Source organism: Armigeres subalbatus, chromosome 3 (assembly GCF_024139115.2).
Source record: "Armigeres subalbatus isolate Guangzhou_Male chromosome 3, GZ_Asu_2, whole genome shotgun sequence".
NCBI lineage: Eukaryota > Metazoa > Arthropoda > Insecta > Diptera > Culicidae > Armigeres > Armigeres subalbatus.
In genome coordinates, this window is record NC_085141.1 from 34,045,793 (window position 1) to 34,069,452 (window position 23,660).

At 40.5% G+C, this 23,660-nt stretch overlaps 1 protein-coding gene across 3 annotated transcripts in view; it reads right to left on the reverse strand.

Moving 5' to 3' along the window:
• Positions 1-23,660, reverse strand: part of LOC134225378 (mucin-2-like) — a 212,384-nt gene that overhangs the window by 68,555 nt on the left and 120,169 nt on the right. Inside the window, exon 1 of one of the 3 annotated variants that reach the window (XM_062705397.1) lies at positions 15,550-15,635. The exons of the other annotated variants lie outside the window; for them this stretch is intronic. The gene's annotated coding sequence lies outside the window, so the exon portion shown is untranslated. Of the gene's footprint in view, positions 1-15,549; positions 15,636-23,660 lie in introns of those variants that run through there. 3 annotated transcript variants of the gene reach the window in all.

The window sequence follows — 23,660 nt, forward strand, 5'->3', positions numbered from 1 at the left end:
ATTTGCCTGTAGCTGACGATGTGACCATGGTAGATCTTGTACCGTAACACACCACGCAAAGGTGCCTACCCAGCGTTACGGGAATCAATTCATTTTATCAGGAGCCTGAAATTCTTTGTCTGGCTTAACCGATATTATGATGGACATTCTTTCAAAGACTTCTTCTTCTTCTTCTTCTTATTGGCATTACATCCCCACACTGGGACAGAGCCGCCTCGCAGCTTAGTGTTCATTAAGCACTTCCACAGTTATTAACTGCGAGGTTTCTAAGCCAGGTTACCATTTTTGCATTCGTATATCATGAGGCTAGCACGATGATACTTTTATGCCCAGGGAAGTCGAGACAATTTCCAATCCGAAAATTGTCTAGACCAGCACCGGGAATCGAACCCAGCCACCCTCAGCATGGTCTTGCTTTGTAGCCGCGCGTCTTACCGCACGACTAAGGAGGGCCCCAAAGACTAGCAGGAGTCAATTTTGGCAATCATTTTTTTCATGTCGCGTCTTATTCAGAATAGTCACTATTATAGGTGGTATTAAGATATGCATTTAATATTATCTTGCCGCATAGAGGTTGATCGCCTGTTTAGAGAAAATTAACCGCAATCTATTTCCTGCATGACAGTATAGTTCCTCCATCTTTCTACGAACTAGGTTAATTTGGTACCTTTATTTTCTGACTATCCGTTTACAACACAGATTTTAGCATATTATTTCCATGAGTCCTTCTTTCATACGAATCACATCGTCAAGCTATCTACTTTGGTAGACCATGACCTAGACGGTTTCTATGTAAATATAGCTTTACCACAAATGGAACCAAAATGGATATCACCGCAGTGACGCAGTTGAAGGTCAACAATTATGGATTGTGACTTTAACCTGCTGTCCTTTTTTCATATCTCCATGATAACTCTGTAGCTGTCATATAGCACACAACCAACAACCGAAGAATATCGATCAAACTAACCGCCAGCTGGCCGTGATACTTCTTCCTACAATGTGGCAATGAACACAAACAAAAACAATTTGTCATATGCGGGGAAGAAGGGCGGCAAAATTCTTCAATGGAACTAATGGAACAGAGCAGACGAAGCATGCATGAAGCTTATCCATCAACATTTGCTTCGTCAATGATGGTTATTTTCTATTGCTTAAACGTGAGTACTAAGTATACAGATGGAACTTTGAAAAAATGACACATGTCGATGCATCCACCATTCAGCATAGTATTTCTCATAGGCACGTGTCAATATTGCTATCATCATTGGCGTAAATAAAAGCGGCGACGAGCCCATTTGTCCGGTATTTGTTAATTCACTTTGAAATAAAAAAGCGGTAATTATAACCAATCTGAACATAGCTTCTAAAATTCTAAAACAGAAGGTTGTGCATCAAGAATATACATGTTTGGTTACGAGAGATATTTCCTAACTAATTCACATCAATGATATGTACATTCTTCTGCTTTATTTTGACCAAACCAGATCGTGTACTACTTCAACTGATGCATTGAAATTTTTATAGCAAAGAAATACAGGTAACTTTCATTATCTTTTGAACGCCGTACGCTTTACGATTCTCTCATTTCATTTATTTAGATTTCATCTATGGGGGATAAAACCAAATACCGTACACTACTCAAAACGACACCTGCAGATGTCCTCGAATCATATGATGTGGTAAAAAAAAAGCTTTTTGAAAGTTCTTTACCAGCATGGAATATCAAGTTTTCATGTTTTAAACTTTGTTCAAAAGTTGAGATTGAAAAAAGCACCTCGTCACTTAATAGGCTCTCGACTGTTTCAATCTAACAAATAAATTTTCAGCTTTTAGTCTTTACTGGCAATTGAAACAACATGTTTCTCTACGCCTTAAGTTCGTCTTGATTATCTAGAACTCGATGCGAGTCAGCCATTTATTCCAATATTTGTTATGGCTACTGAACTCATTTTGGTTGAAAGTTAATTACTAAAGACTATAATTAAAACAATTTTGGAAGCAAAACGACCAACTCAATTATATTATTCATACTAGAAGTGACTAAACCACGCCAAATTGGACACCATAATTAGCATGGCGCACGTGTAATTCGGTGTCGGTTGGAATTACGCTCAAGGTGCCAGTAAACTGTTTACTCACTCACTAGTTGATGCGCGCGGTACCTCAAAGACAGTCAAGATGCATCAACTATTGCACTCATCAAGTACACTGACTGTATATAGTTGTATGTCAGCTACCGGTGAATACGCACGGCCATCGGACAGCCTCAAAGTGCATGGTTCCATTCAAAGCCACAGGGTAATAGAACTTATGTTGACCTTGCAAAACATTGCACAGCAAAAAATTAGGATTAAATCACATATAGGGTAAGACAGTATAATGCGCCCCACCTGGCCAAAACGCCCCTCTTTGATTTCTAGAAAACTATAACTAATTAAGGGCCAAAATCAGTTGGTACCTATAAATATTTGTAAAACCATCGTACTATGTGAATGTGGAAGTATTTTTGTATTACATAATGAAAATAATAGCAAAATACAAAAAGTGACAGTTTTGATGTAACTTTTTATGTTTGTTTGCTCAACATTCTGGAGCGACGCTAACATACTGTCCGCAAAACTTGCACTGGAACACTCAATTGGGCAACAAAATAACTTTTCTCAGTGGTTAATATGATATAAAATTGCTTCCATCTTCAAAAACGTAACGATTTTCGAAAATATGTTTTACTGGCCAAAACGCCCCAGTGTAGGCAGGACGATATGCCCTTACCAACTGGACACAAGCGCGGCGAGCTTGCAGCAGTTGCTTCAAATTGTATGGACATTATTGAAATGTAATTAAAACCTGATTAAAATGGACTTATGTTGGTTTTTAATGTCGGGCACATAAGGATTTGTAACCTTTTATTATGGGATTGATGAAATACTAATGAAGGGCTATGGAACGTCTCTGGCTAAGGTGGGGCGTATTGCCCAGGCACCTTTTGAAATCCATTTTTTCACGACTTTTCAAAAAAGCATTATTACGTGTTATCTGTAATATGTTTATATGACTACTCACGGGCAATGCATTTGCGACTTCTTGCAGTACCAAATTACACAAAGTTTGCATAAATTGCGATGAAAAGTAAAAAGTTATCAAGGTTTTGCCTTAGGGGGGGCATATTATACCGTCTTACCCTAAACATTTGGTCATGTATAACTGCAACGATAATCCTGTACTGTTTTGTTTAAATGATACTGATTTGTGTTATACTTCATGCAACGATACTCAATGATGTGGAATTGCATGAAAAAATATCACTTATACTTACATCATATGTCATGCTCATGTACATTAAATGTCATGCTCCAAATAAGTACAAGATTTGTAAAAAAAATACAAGTTTAGTTTGATCTGCTTTTTCTCATTTTTTTTATAGAAACTTTCTTATTGTTTTATTGTTTTTTTTTATCGATCACGAAATATCATAAAACTGGACAGTTCTTTATGTTGGCTTTGTGCTGTGAAAAACTGATCTGAAAATCACTGAAATCTCTAAAAAGCTCAAAACTGATGAGCTGTCTTTAAATATCAATACGGTTTTCAACCTAAAACATTGGTTTTTCATCTAAAGGTTCCATTTTAGTGATATACAAGAACAAAACTATTTTGGATCTCGGTTTAGCAAGAAGGACAAGTTTCCCAAAAGTACAAGTGCACCCTATATTTATTTTATAGTTTAACAGATATGCATATTTTGACCTCAACTGTAACTTACAGCCTGTAAGGTCGTCTTCAGTGTCGAACTAAGTTTCGTGAATCGTCAACAATGGATACTTTTACCCTTAGTCCAATCAGCTGATCATAGTTGCGTTCAAACCTTCCATGCTCTCGGCGCACTATCAACGCACCGTGCAATATGCCCGCTTTGGTGAACGCTAGAGAGCATTAGGCGATGGCCCTGATAGTTGCAAAAAAAAAACTCGTTGTAAACAAGCAATAATAGCACAGTGCGTGTCGAATCATCATCATAATCATTTCCATCACCGGCGTAGCGTGATGAGCTTCACAATTATTCCCACCAGAAAGTACGTGCCCGGTTATTTAAGATGAAGTGGAAATAACGACGATATATTGTCTACAAATGGAATCGGAGTTGAATAGCCCATTGGCCTTTGTTTGTCCAAAACATTCAAAGTTTTCTGTAGTTTACAGTAAGATGAAAAATGGGAGAGCTTCTCTATATTTTTATAACTATATGCAGAATACAAAAATAGAACATTTAAAATTCAACAGTGGTAAAGAAAAAACATTATCAACTAAGAAAGCAGCGAAATGAAGGATGGAATAAACATCGAAAGCAGCTCTGTTTGATGCCGAAGCGTTTTAGTTCATTTTCTCCTTTTTATTTTCGAACACACATTATGGATAACCTTCAATGAAAACGGAGTTCTATTATAGCTTCTAATACCCCGTACTTGTGCCTCACAATAAATCCGTTTATTTGTACAGAAACACAATTGTACCATCTTGGCTGTAGTAACTTCACAGCGTGTTGGTCATGGTTTACGACTAGGTGCCCATACCACCAAACTAGAACATGTTAAGTGGGGAGTGGATTTTTCTCACGGTCAATTTGAACGCGACAACAAGATTGAAAGATTTTTTCAGAAGTAAACTTAGCATTTTGTCGCGGTAAATTAGTACTAAATGCTCAATTAGCTACGCAATGCCATTAGAATAAGTTTGTAATTCACTGATATTTATTTGTCTTCAAATAGGAACAAAGAGCTCTTGTTTTAAAACTTGGCTTGGTAATATATGTTTGCGCTCTGTGGAGCATGGCTTACTTCTGAAGATGGAATCAGCTTCCATGATTCTCGCATTATTCGCCAAGATCGGGAAGACCACTATGGTTAGGGTGACCATATGAAATTTTCCCAAAGGAGGACAATTCACCTGAATCGTAGCAAAAAAGGAGGACAACATCGATCGGTTTTTGATTTTAATATGATTTTTAAGATCTATGCACATTAAAGTTTATTGGAAGTAGTTTTTGTAAGTCGAGGCAAATACGGCATCTTCTGCTACTTCATTAGCATTACATCTCCAGATGGAACATTTCCAACCCTCATTACTCAAGTACTTTCCAATTATAAACTGCAACCATGTAGGGGCAACTGGACACACATGATCCCCGGGCACACATGATCCCATTCTGTTTTCTCAAAAACTATTAAATTTTTTATACCACTGATATGTGCAAACGGATCCGTTAGATAGATTATTAAATCTGAGTAACATTTGATGTTAGTTACTATTTAGAGTGGCACAAATTAGTATGGGAAAAACTTTTTTCAATTTTTTTTTTATGGGCCGCATACAAATTGTGCCTTTTAACTGCAAATCACTGTTTTTGGATGTTTCTGCATACATTTTTTCATATAAACTTCCAACAAGTTTAGCACTGCCCAAACGTTGACCGATTTGGCTGAAATTTTGTCCAGAGCATCAGGGCATCAAATAGAACCGAATAAGAGGGCGGCCCATCAAAAAAATTGAAAAAGTGTTTTTTGAGCCACCCTAGTATATAGGTTTTAGAGAAGTTTTATTATTTGACCATTCTCAATCCTTTCTTTCTTCAAAGGAGAAAAGTTTAATAACTCTGAATATGTCCAACCAAAACGTGTCTAATTTTTACTGGTCAAAGTTTTATTATTGAAGAATTGAATGAATTCATTCAATTAACTATTGCTTATTTTCCATTGAATACAAAACACAAAACAAGATAAATACTTAACATGGACACACTTGACCCCCCACAGTTTGGACACACTTGATCCCGATATTGCATATATTAAGGCGTTTGTTGTATACCATCGCATATTATTGTATGTAAGGTATGTAACTAATTGATCTGTTAAAATTCTTTTCTAGTTAAAAAGTATAAATACATTTAATTTCTCTTTAGTTTTGTCAATCAGGCGTTACATGCACAATTTGAATTTCTCAATAGCCTTATTTCATTAACCAGAACAAAGTGTAGTTGAACATACTTAGTTTTGATTAGTTTTATGAAATGCATTTTAACATTATTTTAAATGAAAAAGAGTATAAATTAAGCTTTGACAATACTCAACAAATCACTGGGCTTAAAATCAGTATTGTTCGATCTGGCATTTAATTCTTTCCGTTTCAACTAGGAGAAGTTTGCTTACAATCACCATTTATTTGTAAATCTTCTTAAAGTATTTTCAATATTAATAGGCTCATTCAACAACCTTTGGTCAGTCGTTTAAGAGAAATCGCATTTGTGTAATAATAACACGCACTACAAAAAAAATGATGATGTTTAAAGCATGCGTGACAGTGCCATTTTTATGTATGAAGTCACCATCCTGGTATTGTGGTACTGGTAGTAGTCTGGCGATCTCGATGTATATTTTTGTTGGGTCCGCGACGTTAGGCATAAGGACGTTAGGCATGAGTACGTTAGGTATAATGTACGTTAGGCATTATGGACGTTTGGCATAATTCTGCCTTCTTTATATCATGGGCAGCAAGGACTATGTCAAAGGGCTTGACGATCCCTCCCCATGCCATCTGCGAGTTGTGGGGCTTGCCTAGGATGTGGTGGGGTTTGACAGTGGGCCCTGTTAAATTCTTGGAAAAAGCTGCATGTATCCGCAAGTCGGCCCCACCAAAGCGACCGTGTGCCGCTCAAAGCACATAAGTCCAAGTCCTGGTGTTAGGTAGGACGTTAAACAGCCCTGACACAACGGCCCTCCGTCGAGACAGGAGGTTTGCGCAGGCCCAATAAGCCGCCTGGAAGACCAATAATTACGAACAATATAAGAGATAATGCGACTCGATATAATCGGCAAAGACCTAGGCGACGAATAAAGGATCACGATTGGAAGCTTGGAACATGGAACGTCGTGGTGCTGCAGGAGATTTGCTGGACAGGACAGAAAGTGTGGAAAAGCGGGCATCGAGCGGCTACCTTCTACCAAAGCTGTGGCACCACCAACGAGCTGGGAACCGGCTTCATAGTGCTGGGTAAGATGCGCCAACGCGTGATTGGGTGGCAGCCAATCAACGCAAGGATGTGCAAGCTGAGGATTAAAGGCCGTTTCTTCAACCATCATCAACGTGCACTGACCCGACGACGAGAAAGAAGCGTTCTATGCACAGCTGGAGCAGACATACGATGGATGGCCACTGCAGGACGTCAAAATCGTCATCGGTGACATGAACGCACAGGTAGGAAGGAGAAATGTATAGACCCGTCATCGGACCGGATAGTCCGCATACCGTATCGCCTGACAACTGCCACCGCTGCACAAACTTCGCAGCCTCCCGCGGAATGGTAGTCCGAAGCAGCTTCTTTCCCCGCAAAAATATCCACAAGGTCACATGGAGATCACCTAACCAAGAAACGCAAAACCAAATCGACCACGTTCAAATCGACGGCAAATTCTTCTCCGACATCACGAACGTCCGCACTTACCGCAGTGCGAATATTGAATCCGACCACTGCCTCGTTGCAGTATGCTTGCGCTCAAAACTCTCGACGGTGTACAACACGCGTCGAAGTCGGACGCCGCGGCTTAACATTGGGCGGCTACAAGATGGTAGACTAGCCCAAGAATACGCGCAGCAGCTGGAAGTGGCACTTCCAACAGGAGAGCAGCTAGGCGCAGTGTCTCTTGAAGATGGCTGGAGAGATATTCGATCCGCCATTGGTAGCACCGCAACCGCTGCACTTGGCACGGTGCCCCCGGATCAGAGAAACGACTGGTATGACGGCGAATGTGAGCAGTTAGTGGAAGAGAAGAATGCAGCATGGACGAGATTGCTGCAACACCGCACGAGGGCGAACGAGGCACGATATAAACGGGCGCGGAACAGACAAAACTCGATTTTCCGGAGGAAAAAGTGCCAGCAGGAAGATCGAGACCGTGAAGAGACGGAGCAACTATACCGCGCTAATAACACACGAAAGTTCTATGAGAAGTTAAACCGTTCACGTAAGGGCCACGTGCCACAGCCTGGTATGTGCAAGGACATAAACGGGAACCTTCTTACGAACGAGCGTAAGGTGATCCAAAGGTGGCGGCAGCACTACGAAGAACACCTGAATGGCGATATGGCAGAAAACGGTGGCGGTATGGTAATGAACCTAGGAGCACGCGCGCAGGACATGCGACTTCCGGCTTCGAATCTCCAGGAAATCCAGTAGGAGATCGGCCGGCTGAAAAACAACAAAGCCCCTGGAGTTGACCAACTACCAGGAGAGCTGTTTAAACACGGTGGTGAGGCACTGGCTAGAGCGGTTTGCGAGGATGAGGTTCTGCCGAAGGAGTGGATGGAAGGTGTCGTGTGTCCCATCTACAAAAAGGGCGATAAGCTGGATTGTAGCAACTACCGCGCAATCACATTGATGAACGCCGCCTACAAGGTACTCTCCCAAATTTTATGCCGCCGACTAACACCAATTGCAAGAGAGTTCGTGGGGCAGTACCAGGCGGGATTTATGGGTGAACGCTCTACCACAGACCAGGTGTTCGCCATACGTCAGATATTGCAGAAATGCCGCGAATACAACGTGCCCACACATCATCTATTTATCGACTTCAAAGCCGCATATGATACAATCGATCGGGTCCAGCTATGGCAGCTAATGCACGGAAACGGATTTCCGGATAAACTGATACGGTTGATCAAGGCGAAGATGGATCGGGTGATGTGCGTAGTACGAGTTTCAGGGGCATTCTCGAGTCCCTTCGAAACGCGTAGAGGGTTACGGCAAGGTGATGGTCTTTCGTTTCTGCTATTCAACATCGCTTTGGAGGGAGTAATACGAAGGGAAGGGCATTTTCACGAAGTCCGTCCAGTTATTTGGTTTCGCCGACGACATTGATATCATGGCACGTAACTTTGAGAGGATGGAGGAAGCCTACATCAGACTGAAAAGCGAAGCTAAACGGATTGGACTAGTCATCAACACGTCAAAGACGAAGTACATGATAGGAAGAGGCTCAAGAGAGGTCAATGTAAGCCACCCACCACGAGTTTCTATCGGTGGTGACGAAATCGAGGTGGTTGAAGAATTCGTGTACTTGGGCTCACTGGTGACTGCCGATAACGATACCAGCAGAGAAATTCGGAGGCGCACAGTGGCTGGAAATCGTACGTACGTACCTCCGATCGAATAGAGTTCGCCGCCGTACCAAACTGACTATCTACAAAACGCTTATAAGACCGGTAGTTCTCTACGGACACGAGACCTGGACGATGCTCGTGGAGGACCAACGCGCACTGGGAGTTTTTGAAAGGAAAGTGTTGCGTACCATCTATGGTGGGGTGCAGATGGCGGACGGTACGTGGAGGAGGCGAATGAACCACGAGTTGCATCAGCTGTTGGGAGAACCATTTATCGTTCACACCGCGAAAATCGGAAGACTGCGGTGGGCCGGGCACGTAGCCAGAATGTCGGACAGTAATCCGGTGAAAATGGTTCTCGACAACGATCCGACGGGAACAAGAAGGCGAGGTGCACAGCGGGCAAGGTGGATCGATCAGGTGGAGGACGATTTGCGGACCCTCCGCAGACTGCGTTGTTGGCGAAGTGCAGCCATGGACCGAGCTGAATGAAGAAGACTTTTATGTGCAGCACAGGCCACTCCGGCCTTAGTCTGATAAATAATAATAATAATAACATGTTATGAAATAAAAGGAGCAGATACTCTACGAAAGAAAAGCAGGCATGGAAGAACATTGGACCTTCTTAGAATGTCAGAGACAAGCTGAGCAAGCATCGTGGATTAAAAAAAAGCAATATGTGCAACTTTTGACGATTTGTGTAATGGGAGAAAAATAACAAAGCAAAAGCATATCAATGATTAATATCCTCGACTGTGTATTGTGACACAGTAAAAATAAGAAATTCTTTACGCGGTAATTTTTACCTCGATATAACGTAACTTTTTTTTCTAATCATAAACTTGAAAATTATGAATTCTGTGAATTTTCATGAGTGCACATTACAACAAACGGGTCTCCACGATTAAAAGTCAGTGACCATGAGTACCTATTGGTGGCCGTGAGTGCTCATGGGTGTGAATTTATCAACGACTGTATCGATTAGAACACATGGGTGAAACGGGCCTGAGATAGTTCCATTAGGATACGGCAGGCATGATGCAACGTACACACCAGTCAAGCAGTTTGACGAACATTGACTCCGACTCCAAGAAAACGCTTCGGTTGCTGCTTTGTTTGAACGTGTGTGAAGTTGTTCGAACAACCATTTGACAGTTGGCGACTCGGTTGGAAAAAATTAAAACGGTTTGATTTTGGTTTGAGTTGTCGGGGGTGGAGTCAAGGTTTGCCGAACATGTTTGAGCATTTGTAGTGAAGTTGCACAAACCCCCATATATTTTTTGATGGTTGGTGCTCAAGTTGGCGCTTCGGTCGTTCGTGTTTGATATTGTTGGTCGAATAAATTGATTGTTCGTGTCGCTGTTAGTAAAACTTGATGGATGTTTGAATAAACGAGAGGTGGAGTCAATGTTGGTTAAACTGCTTGACCGTGTGTACGTTCAATGAAGAATGTTTTTATAGTGGAGATATATCAGCTTCCACACTGATATTCTTCCCTCCCCCTTCATACGGGAGTTTGCCAGAAGGAAGGTCGTGCGACATACATGTGCCATCACAAATATTGCCCTCCACTCGCTTTCAAATCGACTTCTATAAAAACATTCTTCATGCCTGCCACCTGCCGTATCCTAACGGAACTATCAATTCTATACTTTCGCCTCTAATTCTATCATGAATATGTACGTACGTCTAAGTTTGGAAGATGATATTAGCATTTCCATATCATTGAACAATTATGAGTTTTCGTGGTGTATAATACTTTCAATTTTATTATTTTAAAAAAAATCATGGGAACTCACCGTATTTTTTTGGCACTTTTAGGAGATCGTTGGCACTTATAGGAAATTATTGGCATTCATAAGCACTCATGTGTTCTAATCAATACAAAGCTACATTCTTTTTGAAATGTCAAAGTTTACATATTTATATGTACAAATGTTCATATGGAACATATTTATCGCAAACTTATTTTTTTGGAATGTGGTAACTCAAACATGATCGACATGATTCCACTCATTAAATCAATTACTGCTTATTCGAGGCCACGCATTCCTCGCGTGAAGAATGGTTTTGTGTGCTTATATAAACATCATTATTTAAACTTATGGAATGTTGCCTATAAACATTGTTATATATCTTTCAATGGAACAATAATCTAGCTTATTTTTTTTTGTTCAGAGCGTCAGAATTGGAACTGTGGCTGTTGTGGCAAGTTGTGGCAACACAAGCAGATTTTGTTTATCAAAATTCTTGAACAAAGTCTCCAATTTTTCGAGCAGCTCTGCATAAATGCTCCACTATTGGTCATTCCACCCTACGTGACCAATTCTGGAATTCGCTAATGTAGACCTTTCACTTTTGAAGTCTTTCTTTTGATGAAAGTTGCGTGCAGTAATACTAGACCGGTAGTCCTCTACGGACACGAGACCTGGACGATGCTCGAGACCTGGACCAACGCGCACTCGGAGTTTTCGAAAGGAAAGTGCTGCGTACCATCTATGGTGGGGTGCAGATGGCGGACGGTACGTGGAGGAGGCGAAAGAACCACGAGTTGCATCAGCTGTTGGGAGAACCATCCATCGTTCACACCGCGAAAATCGGAAGAGTGCGGTGGGCCGGGCACGTAGCCAGAATGTCGGACAATAACCCGGTGAAAATGGTTCTCGACAACGATCCGACGGGCACAAGAAGGCGAGGTGCGCAGCGGGCAAGGTGGATCGATCAGGTGGAAGATGATTTGCGGACCCTCCGTAGATTGCGTAGACATGGACCGAGCCGAATGGAGAATACTCTTATATACCGCACAGGCCACTTCGGCCTTAGTCTGAATAAATAAAATAATAGTTGAATAATTATTAATGGAAAATATATTCTAGCTTTGAAGCTGTGCATAATGATCACTGCTTTCAAAACGATTTATTTCGAGCCAGAGAAAACCCGTAACAACAAGGGCAATTGATCATGTGGCCGATTATTTCAAAAGAAGCGTATTAACTTACTTATAAAATGTATCGAAGATACCATTACACTAAATCGCATAAAAAAGATACTATCAAATAAACGTATATGATTGTTCCCGTAAAATATAATTTTTATATCACCTGAAAACATATTTCATTTTGGGGTGCTTGGGTCATTGCTGTTAAAGCTTAGTACATGACACAAGGACGCTCCCAAGTATCTCAGAAACGCTTAGAGACTTATGTTGAAGTTACGATTCAATAAGCATAAGCTAAATAAACTTATTTCATTATTTGTACTAGTTTAGAAAAATTTCTATTGAATAAAAAACAAAGCTGTCCTTCACCTTGACAAAAAAAACACAGTTTAGAAAGCCTCCCTCTATTCCTATCTGGGACAACCAATTGCACTTGATAGCGTAATTGAAGAACCTGCAATCAAATTCCACATGCTCATCGCCCAATCGATTGATTGTTCGATCATTTGTACGCAATCGCGGAACATCCGCTTGGACAGCGATCGACCGACGACGACGAGGACGACGAAAACAGCAGCCCTATAATTCATTAATCGTTTTGATCGATGAGTAGCTATGTGACTGCGATTGCGAACACTCCACGACTGACAACCCGGCCAAATTTGCATAATTGCTGCACTGTATTGCGGTGTAGCATCCGATAATGGCGAGGGCATCTTTGCCATTAACCGGTTCTTGTTGCCGTTGGGGAAACGTAATCGAACGATCAACATTTTTTCTGCGATGTAGGTAATCGTTGGTCAAGTCTGTTGATTAGAGTGGCGGAAAGTGTTTTGTCAACTACCTCCAGTTTGCTATAATCGCAGTCGCAAATATTCGAAGGGCTTTCTATACTAGAGTTCGGCGTAGCACAAACTTGTTTTCGTTATGTGGATGTGTTGTAAATCAATAAAATGATTATCATTTAGCACCGCATGGTAAGTATCACCGCGTGAGAAAAACAAACATGTCACGACTGAATGATTTTGATCTTGTATAAATTTATCGTTATTCTTGGACTTCACACTCCTGAAGTGCATTCAAATCAACATTGAATCTGAAAGAGAATATTTTCCATTGCGGTGCAAGAAATATTACTTGTTGCGTTTTTTTTTTATTGATAATGTTTTCAGACTAATAATTAACCATCCTGAAATGAAATGGCATATACATTGTTGTCAGAGAAAATAAATAAGCAAACTTTGACATCATCTTTCTTCAATTTAAGTAAAATAGATGGTAATCTGATAATTAATACATAGATTATAAATGATAAAAATAAATAAATAACTAAAGTCGCGAAATATATGTATCTGAAAGTTGTGCTAAAATCCCAATGTTAAGAAGACTTTAAAGTTTTAACCTGATCAAATTTGCATCTTTCGCATTTGATTTCTAATAGACATGGGAAAATTCAGCGATTTCTTAAAAAACATTTAAACTTTCATATGTCATGGTCAGATCACCCAACACCAATAAAACAACAGTATCAACAGTATCAATAATTATTGTAACAAAACGCAATTTCGCAGCACTTATAACCAGGAGCATATATTCCACAAAGACATAAGATACCAACCCATTTTACCAAGTTCGTAACCATTATGGAATGGAATTATCATTATTATATCTTGTGCCCATTCTTGTCGACCATTCATATTTTTATTATGCACTTCATGCTATAGTTTGATCTATCGATCCACTTGGGCACTTGTTAATGGTCAGTAAAAAATAGTCACTTTGCTATAGTCTGGTGGATAGAATGACGAGATTCAATTGTTACAAATCGATTTTTGGAATCCAATTGAACAGAATATCACACAATGGATGGAAGTCTTAAAATGTTTTTTTTTTTTGTATAAAACTGAGATAAAATTCAATGAGTTACGGGAAGTTTTGATATAAATTACTATATAACTGTGACAAATTTTACTGTTAATATTTCATCACACTTTCGGCAAAACTATTTGTTTGTGAATTATGTTTGAAAAGTGTTAGAAGGCAGCAGGAACATTTTCCCGTGGAAGTGCTGTTTGTTTCGGTAAATTCGGTTAATTTTATATTCGCCGGACTATAAAGTAAAGTGACTATGCACAAAATGTGTCACAAGTGCAACTCTAAGTATACATATAATAACTGTGCGAGCTGGTCTTCTTCAAAAGTCGTCATAATTACCGATGGACAGCCATTCATGTATGTATTGTAATTGCAGAGGTAGATAGGGTGAAATAGTCCAAAGTGCACCTCTTACATTTTTCGATGTTTCTACCAATTATCAGTAAATTTTCCAATCATTAGAACGTGCATATACCAAATTTGTAAGAAATTACCACATTAGTTTAACTCAAAACATATATATTTTTTTAATTTTGTGGTTCTTGATCCAACAGAATATATGATCGTAAAGGCGAAAACTGAATAAGTTTTCTTTTTTGTTTAATTTTTTTTTAAATGTAGAGCAAACTGTTCTACAGACCATTTAATGATTTTACATTTCACCGCACGGATGCGCTTAAGGTCATTCTCCCCTATTTATGACGCCTTCGACGGCGTATGATACGGCATCAACATCATATATAGTGTGTCACCGTGCGATATCGATGACTATCCATCTAGCGGTATCTGCGCATCTGTTTCCTTTAGAGGCACATGTGCAAACCAATCTTTTGTTTATTTGCTTCGAACGTGTACAAACGGATCGATTCATTACAATGTTTCCAGCCACAAGCATTCTCAAACTCAAGAGCCCCGGCGGGATATTGATCGATCGGCAGAGCGGCGCAGTCCAACTTAATGACCGATTTGAATGTCAAAGTCAGTCTTGGCTGTCGCTCTGCAGCTTTGTACCAGTTGAACAATGTGATTCTTTGTTAGACTTTCGTTTCAGCTTTGAGTTGGAAGAAAAGAAAAAGTATTGATTTACACGTCCAACATGTTGTAGGTTTCATATGCAAGTTCTAAGAAGAAATATGAATCACTTACTAAAATTTTCTATGCATCAGAGAGTGAACCGATTGTCTAATTTCAAATTCTGTGATTCTATTGTGGGGGAACAAGAAAGGTTTCACGCACATTGCACACCTCGAGCAAATTTTCCGCCGGATTTTGCATTTTAAGTAGGGTCAGGATTTTGATTTTCCGTACTCAAATCCCGGAAACATCGCCTATGTAAAAATACATGGAGGAAAAATCCGCGGACCAAATTCTCGAGGTGTTAGGCTACGGTATTCGTATTTTAGAACGGAAATAGCAAAGCATCACGCCAAATTGATTTTCTCCTGACGGTTATGTTTAGTAGTAAGTTCGAGAATAAATTTACTATGTGACACAGAGCAAAATTTTGGTAGGTAGCCCCCAATTCGTGCTGGTTATATGCAAATCTCGGCCGCATAATAAATCACAATAAGTAAATTTCTTACATGGAACTAAGGCAGCCGTTTCAATAGTCACGTCACCGTCTGTCACCACAATGTCTGAAACATAAAATGAATCGACAGATTTCTACGAAGGTTGGGCTATTACCGACTGGTGGTTGATCGTGTGAATGATTCACATAGTTACCTGTTGCACCTGTAAAGAAAAAAAGCAAAATAAATCATTGATTGGTAATGTAAAATAAATAACTCTAAAATCTATTGCTATTAAATATAAAATATGATATTAAATAATAAATGATGAAATAGGTCGCCCTAACCTTGAGCAGATCTTATATTCTAAATATACGTCAAACAGTTAAATAAATTTGTATATGATGGCATCGTCATTTCGACAACTAAAACATGTCAAGTTTGAACTGATATTGATGCTCGGTATTTAATTCGACACATTTTAGATAACATCCCGACCAGTAGATGGTAACAGATTTATATCAAATCTTGTTATTCTGTTAGACCAATTTTTCATAACAGTGGTTGTTATAAAACATGTACGATTGGTAGGTAGAAAAATAAGGATTGTATCACATTTTTTTCTAGTTTTAAAAAAACGTTACCAAACATGTTCTCAATTCTTTTTTTTTGGGTTATCCAGCTGGAGCTACCTGGTAGCTTAAATTGTCAAGACTGGACCCGAACAGAAGTTTTGCTTCTACTAGGACCAATACTTAGAAGAACTAGTCTATGTTGACCACTTGAACACTATTTATTTTAGTATTGTGATAGCTAGCAGAATCTCAAAATTTCTGTTGTAGTATAGATTTCCCTTTTACCCTTTTCCATTGTCTTTTTTCCGTCAGTCTGTCAAGCAAATAATGTAAGTTCTAATTTAAAACGTTTTAAACACACAACGAAGGTTATCTAGCAATTTGAAATGTAAAATTTGAGCAGAATTTAAATGGTTACCAAATATGTTTTCAATTGAACAAAAATATAACTCGACGTGTTACATGAAAATTGATGAAAATAACTACAATTATTACACATTGTGTTACTGTAAAAAACAAAAAATACTACGAAATGGTGAGTTGACAACCGGAAAGGAGCGACTAACATAGCTCTGATCCTCACAAGTTCCAATTCTCACGCTTCCACGGGTCATCCGATGACAATTGATCGCCCGCTAAGGATTGGGTACTTAGCTGGTAGTGTAGTCTGGCCACTGTTGTCCTTCTGACATCAGCGAGAGTGAGAGGGTGCGTAGGATGTGGTGGGGTTTGACAATCTAACTTCTATAACTCGACTGTTTTAACATGTTGCAACTCTTTTTTTCGTTTTTAAGGTATTGTTTGAGTCATGTTCCCATTAAACAAAAAAGCTCGAAAAGTTCGTTCAATATTTGATTAGTTAAAAGCTAATCTCCATCAGGTGTGAGAATCTCGGTGAATTGCTTTATTGCCTAGCATGTAGCATGTTTGTAACATTTGCATTTTGGTTGATTTTGTAAATCGTTTGTCAATCCTCCCCACAAACTAAATCATTTCCAGCTTCCCGCAGATAAGCAAGCCTATTTCACTGTTGTGGGATAAGATGCAGTAAATTGAGGTTTCTCAACGATTCACAGGCTTTTGGCAAAATGAACAAAAATGCGAGTGTTACAAATATGCGATCATGGGAAGTTTAGAGCTATAAAGTTTATGGAAATCAAGTAATATAGGACAAAACTGCTGTTTCTTTGAGCGCAATAAACTTTGGCTGAGTAAGTGTTAAATGAACTTCCAAAATCCTCGATAAGTCACCTGCGCAGATTTATTGTAGCGACTTATCGAATTTTTCAAATGTAAATGAAATGCTTTAAACAAAAAGCTCTAAAAGTGCTCAAAGTTAAGTTTTTTGCGAGAACTGGCTTAGAAACCTCGCAGTTAATAACTGTGGAAGTCCTGGATGAACACTAAGCTGCAAGGCGGAAATGTCCAAGTGGCGAATGTAATGCCAATAAAAGAAGATAGAATTGGATGCACCGATGTACAAATATACCATGCGTCTCCATATGCTTATATTTTTTGCACATTTTTAATGTCCCTATCTATCCTGCCGTCTTGGAGGCCTATATTCTCTTGAAAACAGTCATGGGGATACACCTAAGCAACACAATTCGTTTTATTCAAGTTAAAAATGCAAAAATAATATATAATACCGTCGTTGGGGGTGACATTGGACCAAAAATGAAAAATGTTTCTTATCAATATCAGAAACTGTTACAAATTTTGATAAGAAGTGTAAACGGTTCGAAAGAACAACAAAATTCACGTCTTCCTGATTATCATGTACCAATAGTTTGTAGTAACGTGAAATGTACGTCAAAACGAGTGAGACGAGACCAGTCGCAATAATGTGCACACATACTTGGAAACAACAAATTTGAAAGAAAAAAAAGGCACGAACACGTACGACTCAATTTTCCTATTTGAAGTGAGATTTAGTTTCAAGACGAGAAAGAAGCGTTCTACGCACAGCTAGAACAGACATACGATGGATGCCCACTGCGGGACGTCAAAATCGTCATCGGTGACATGAACGCACAGGTAGGAACGGAGGAAATGTATAAACCGGTCATCGGACCGGATAGTCTGCACACCGTATCGAATGACAACGGCCAACGATGCATAAACTTCGCAGCCTCCCGCGGAATGGTAGTCCGAAGCACCTTCTTTCCCCGCAAAAATATCCACAAGGCCACATGGAAATCACCTAACCAAGAAACGGAAAACCAAATCGACCTCGTTCTAATCGACGGTAAATTCTTCTCCGACATAACGAACGTCCGCACTTACCGCAGTGCGAATATTGAATTCGACCACTACCTCGTTGCAGTATGCATGCGCTCAAAACTCTCGACGGTGTACAACACGCGTCGGAGTCGGACGCCGCGGCTTAACATTGGGCGGCTACAAGACGCTAGACTAGCCCAAGAATACGCGCAGCAGCTGGAAGTGGCATTCCCAACGGAAGAGCAGCTACGCGCAGCGTCTCTTGAAGATGGCTGGAGAGATATTCGATCCGCCATTGGTAGCACCGCAACCGAAGAATGCAGCATGGGCGAGATTGCTGCACGAGGGCGAACGAGGCACGATATAAACAGGCGCGGAACAGACAAAACTCGATTTTCCGGAGAAGAAAGCGTCAGCAGGAAGATCGAGACCGTGAAGAGACGACTTCAAAGCCGCATATGATACAATCGATCGAGACCAGCTATGGCAGCTAATGCACGAAAACGGATTTCCGGATAAACTGACACGGTTGATCAAAGCGACTATGGATCGGGTGATGTGCGTAGTTCGAGTTTCATGGGCATTCTCGAGTCCCTTCGAAACCCGCAGAGGGTTACGGCAAGGTGATGGTCTTTCGTGTCTGTTATTCAACATCGTTTTGGAAGGGGTAATACGAAGAGCAGGGATTAACACGAGTGGTACAATTTTCAACAAGTCCGTCCAGCTATTTGGCTTCGCCGACGACATAGATATTATGGCACGTAACTTTGAGAAGATGGAGGAAGCCTACATCAGACTGAAGAGGGAAGCCAAGCGGATCGGACTAGTCATCAACACGTCGAAGACGAAGTACATGATAGGAAGAGGTTCAAGAGAAGACAATGTGAGCGACCCACCGCGAGTTTGCATCGGTGGTGACGAAATCGAGGTGGTAGAAGAATTTGTGTACTTGGGTGACTGTCGAAAATGATACAAGCAGAGAAATTCGGAGACGCATAGTGGCTGGAAATCGTACATACTTTGGACTCCGCAAGACGCTCCGATCGAATAGAGTTCGCCGCCGTACCAAACTGACAATCTACAAAACGCTCATTAGACCGGTACTCCTCTACGGACACGAGACCTGGACGATGCTCGTGGAGGACCAACGCGCACTGGGAGTTTTCGAAAGGAAAGTGCTGCGTACCATCTATGGTGGGGTGCAGATGGCGGACGGTACGTGGAGGAAGCGAATGAACCACGAGTTGCATCAGCTGTTGGGAGAACCATCCATCGTTCACACCGCGAAAATCGGACGACTGCGGTGGGGCGGGCACGTAGCCAGAATGTCGGACAGTAACCCGGTGAAAATGGTTCTCGACAACGATCCGACGGGCACAAGAAGGCGAGGTGCGCAACGGGCAAGGTGGATCGATCAGGTGGAAGATGACTTGCGGACCCTCCGCAGACTGCGTGGTTGGCGACGTGTAGCCATGGACCGAGCCGAATGGAGAAGACTCTTATATACCGCACAGGCCACTTCGGCCTTAGTCTGAATAATAATAATAATAATTAGTTTCAAGATTGGCAATGGTGCCAATTGGCAACTCTATACGAATCGTTGAAAAAAATCCCCCAATACCCTACAAATATGGTTGTCCCATATTTGCTAAATACCTTATTTTGTATCTTTTAATAATAAAAATCTTTCCCTGTTCTGCCTTTCTCGTATACTAAGTATACGTGAAGGATAAATGTATGCTCAAAAACCTAACTTTTTATATGATGTTATAGGCCAATCGACTCAGTTCGACGATTTCAGGTTATGTCTATGTGTTTGGGTGTCTCAACTTAGAATGGAAAAAAACGTTTTTCTTTTTTTTTTGCCTTTTTTGGTCAACGCTTGGGCGGTGCTAAAGTCGTTGGAAGTTAATATGCGAAAAGGTATGCAGAAACATCCAAAAACAGTGATCTGCAGTTAGACGGCACAATTTACGATAAAGAACTATGATATTCAATCAGTTCTTAAAGAGTTTATTACAGAATGCTATGCTGAAAACCGCGAAAAGATTAAATTTCGTTTCTTTTACCGTTGAAAAGAAATATATTCACCCATACAACACTTCAGTAAATGCTAATATCTTTGCCTTATAAACTTTAATCTTCTGTCTCTTTGTTTGCTATTGAAAATTGGCTAAATCGACCTATGGGATCAGAAGTTATAGCCAAAACACTATTTCTTATGCTCGACACACGCTAAAAAAGACTAGCTCATGTTCAAGCAAATTTAAAGCAAAGATCTTCTCAGTTCTTTTAGAAGTTCAAAAGAAAGTATTTTATTTCTTCTGATGGCCTAGATTATTTTTTCACTTGAAGAGAATGAATCCTAAAGTTAATCGAGAATGCTCTCAGGTAATAAGAAAAAAATCAATTATCTTGAGTAGGGCGAGTCCAGTACGAGACACTCAAGACGGCCTTACAGTTGAGGTCAAAGTACGTATCGTTAGCAACACAATGTGGTGGAATTAATTGGAATAGTATTAAACTCGTCTTATGACAGTTCATAAATGTTGTTAAGGTGGAACTCGTCAGTATTCAATTTCAAATCTAGTTCAAGTGATGGTTTCTAAGTTTGACTGACATTACATTGTATTGTTTAATGAATAGGTTGCTTGATTAGTTTGAGATTTTGAATGAGGCTTTATGTAGGTAGTAAAATAATTCACAAATTATTTATTGTAGGTGACTGGCCAAATATGTTTGTTGTGGTTCATATAGGGGACCTGGGGACATATATAGGGACAGCAGTTCAAAATTTCCCGGAGCCTAAAACGTTTAAGGAGATTCAGCGATGCTTGGGCATGACTGGATACTTCAGGAAGTTTATACCCAATTATTCAACCATCGCAAAACCGTTGCCAGATTTGCTGAGACACGACGCTGTATTCTTGTTTGGTCCTGCGCAGAAATGATCAGTGAAGCATTTGAAGGATGCCCTTCTAGAAGACCAACTTTGGCGTTGTATCATAAGCAAGCGGTGACGGAGCTGCACACGGATGCCAGCAGGGAGGCTATGGAGATGTTTTGTTGCAGCAAGATGCGGTAGATAATAACTTCGATCCAGTTCAATACTACAGCAGAAAAATTTCAGCGGCGGAAGCTAACAACCCAAGCTACTACGCTACTACTACGAACTCGAAGTTTTAGCAATCGTGTCAGCTAGCTTAGCTTAGCTTTGACTGACTACACATATCTATGATTGCTACTCCGTGATTGACCAGAATCAGTGAAATTGCACAAAGAATCAACTGAATGATTGACTGAGATTGTTCAAGCATTCTCAGTGTGCAAGTTTCAGTGACTCTAATATTCAAATGATCACGGCGCCGGCCACGTCCTTGTAGTCAGTTATGAAGAGGGAAGGAATATTAGTAGGTGGTTTTTGCTATCTGAGACCGTGTTTATCTCTGCGTCTCCACAAAAACCACAGAAAAGATTATCAGTTAGTCAGTAGGCATCGTTGGATCTGGATTCACACTGATAAGCGATACGACCATGTCATTCTTTATACACAATGATTTAACTTAACCATGTTTCGGCCGCACAAAGTAGAACAAACTAACTACCTCACACCGAGCAGGAACACTTCCCGACCGCACAAACTACAACGATACCAGATCGTTCGACATGTATATGAACCGAGCATGGACAAAAGTCACCATGCATGCCCGATGGCATATGCAAACTGTAAAGGATTGAGTTTTTGACGACCGAACCGACGTGCAGTATTCTGTACTTACTTGCCCTCACTTGACCGGAACATAGCGCAATACAAGCGCATTATCCGCCGAATATCAAAAAGATATTTTCTTCTTTCCGCTCGCGACGAATAACACACGCACAGTACTTACTTTCCCGATGGCTACTGCAAGCTATAGAAGATCGCACTCGTCTCGACCGGATCAAAGCGCAATACCTGAAACACGAGAAATCATGCACTGAACTGATTTTTATTACCGTCCGCGCAATGCAGAACACAATATTTCGGCTGATCGCGCGATCGTTCTGCTGTCCGAAACAAGAGAAATCACGCACTCAAAGTTTTAGCAATCGTGTCAGCATTGAAAAAGTTTAGGGTGTACCTGCTCGGAGTATCATTCAAGATCGTGACCGATTGCTCCGCGTTCAAAATGACGATGGAAAAGAAGGACATTGCTCCGAGAATCGCAGGATGGGCTGTTCTATTGGAAGAATATGACTACACAATAGAGCATCGCCCAGGGATTCGCATGAAGCATGTTGATGCTTTAAGCCACTATTCAGCGGTGCATATTCTGCAAAGCTGATCGAGCAAGTGAACGCAAACCAATGTAACGACCAAAGACCGCGATCTATAATGAAAGCTCTGGAGCAAGGGAATTTCGACGATTTCTATATCAAGACAAAATTTTCAAAACGACTTATCTGCTTTTGTAGACAAAGATTCAAACGACGATTTGACGAATGTGAGAGCTCTCCCACGCAAACCAACACCATCAACAGGTAGCGGAAACCTGGAGTGCTCTACAAGTATCACGGCGGTGGTAAACTTTTGATGGTACCGTGTATGATGCAGTATTCGGTAATTCGGCAAGCCCACGAGCAAGGACATTTCAAGGCAAATAAGATGAAAGAACTCATCCAGCGTGAGTATTGTATCGAAGGTCTACAAGCAAAACTAGAACGTTTCATAGAGAACTGCATCCCATGCATTCTGGCAGCTAGGAAGGCCGGGAAAAAGGAAGGACTGCTGCATCCAATCCCCAAGGATGTTCTTCCACTGCACTGTCGACATACCACGTTGATCACCTCGGTCCCCTAATATTCACTGTCGTAGATTCTTTCACCAAATTCGTCTGTATCTACCCGGTGAAATCAACGACCGCTGAAGAAGTTCTGAAAAAATTGGAAACTCAAAAAACTTGCTTCGGAAATCCGGTGCGTATAATTTCCGATCGAGGGGCGGCGTTTACATCTACAATGTTTCAGGAATACTGTGAACGTGAAGGGATTCAACACCTTTTAACGACAACTGGAGTTCCTCGAGGTAATAGGCAAGTTGAGAGGATTCGTGGTATTATCGTCCCTGCATTGGCAAAATTGTCAATAAGCAATCCAGATAACTGGTATCGTCACGTAGCTTGCTTACAACGTTATCAAAACATTTCGATTCACAATGTTCGATCAACCATTTCATTTGCTGTTCGGGGTCAATACGAGAAGTCCTGAAGATACAGGTTTGGCGGAAATAATTTGGCAAGAAAATGTGCCTTCGGTCTTCGGTAAATAAATAAATATATATATATATATATATATATATAATCAACCAGGCAACTTATAGGCTAGATGTACCAGTTGTGGCTATAG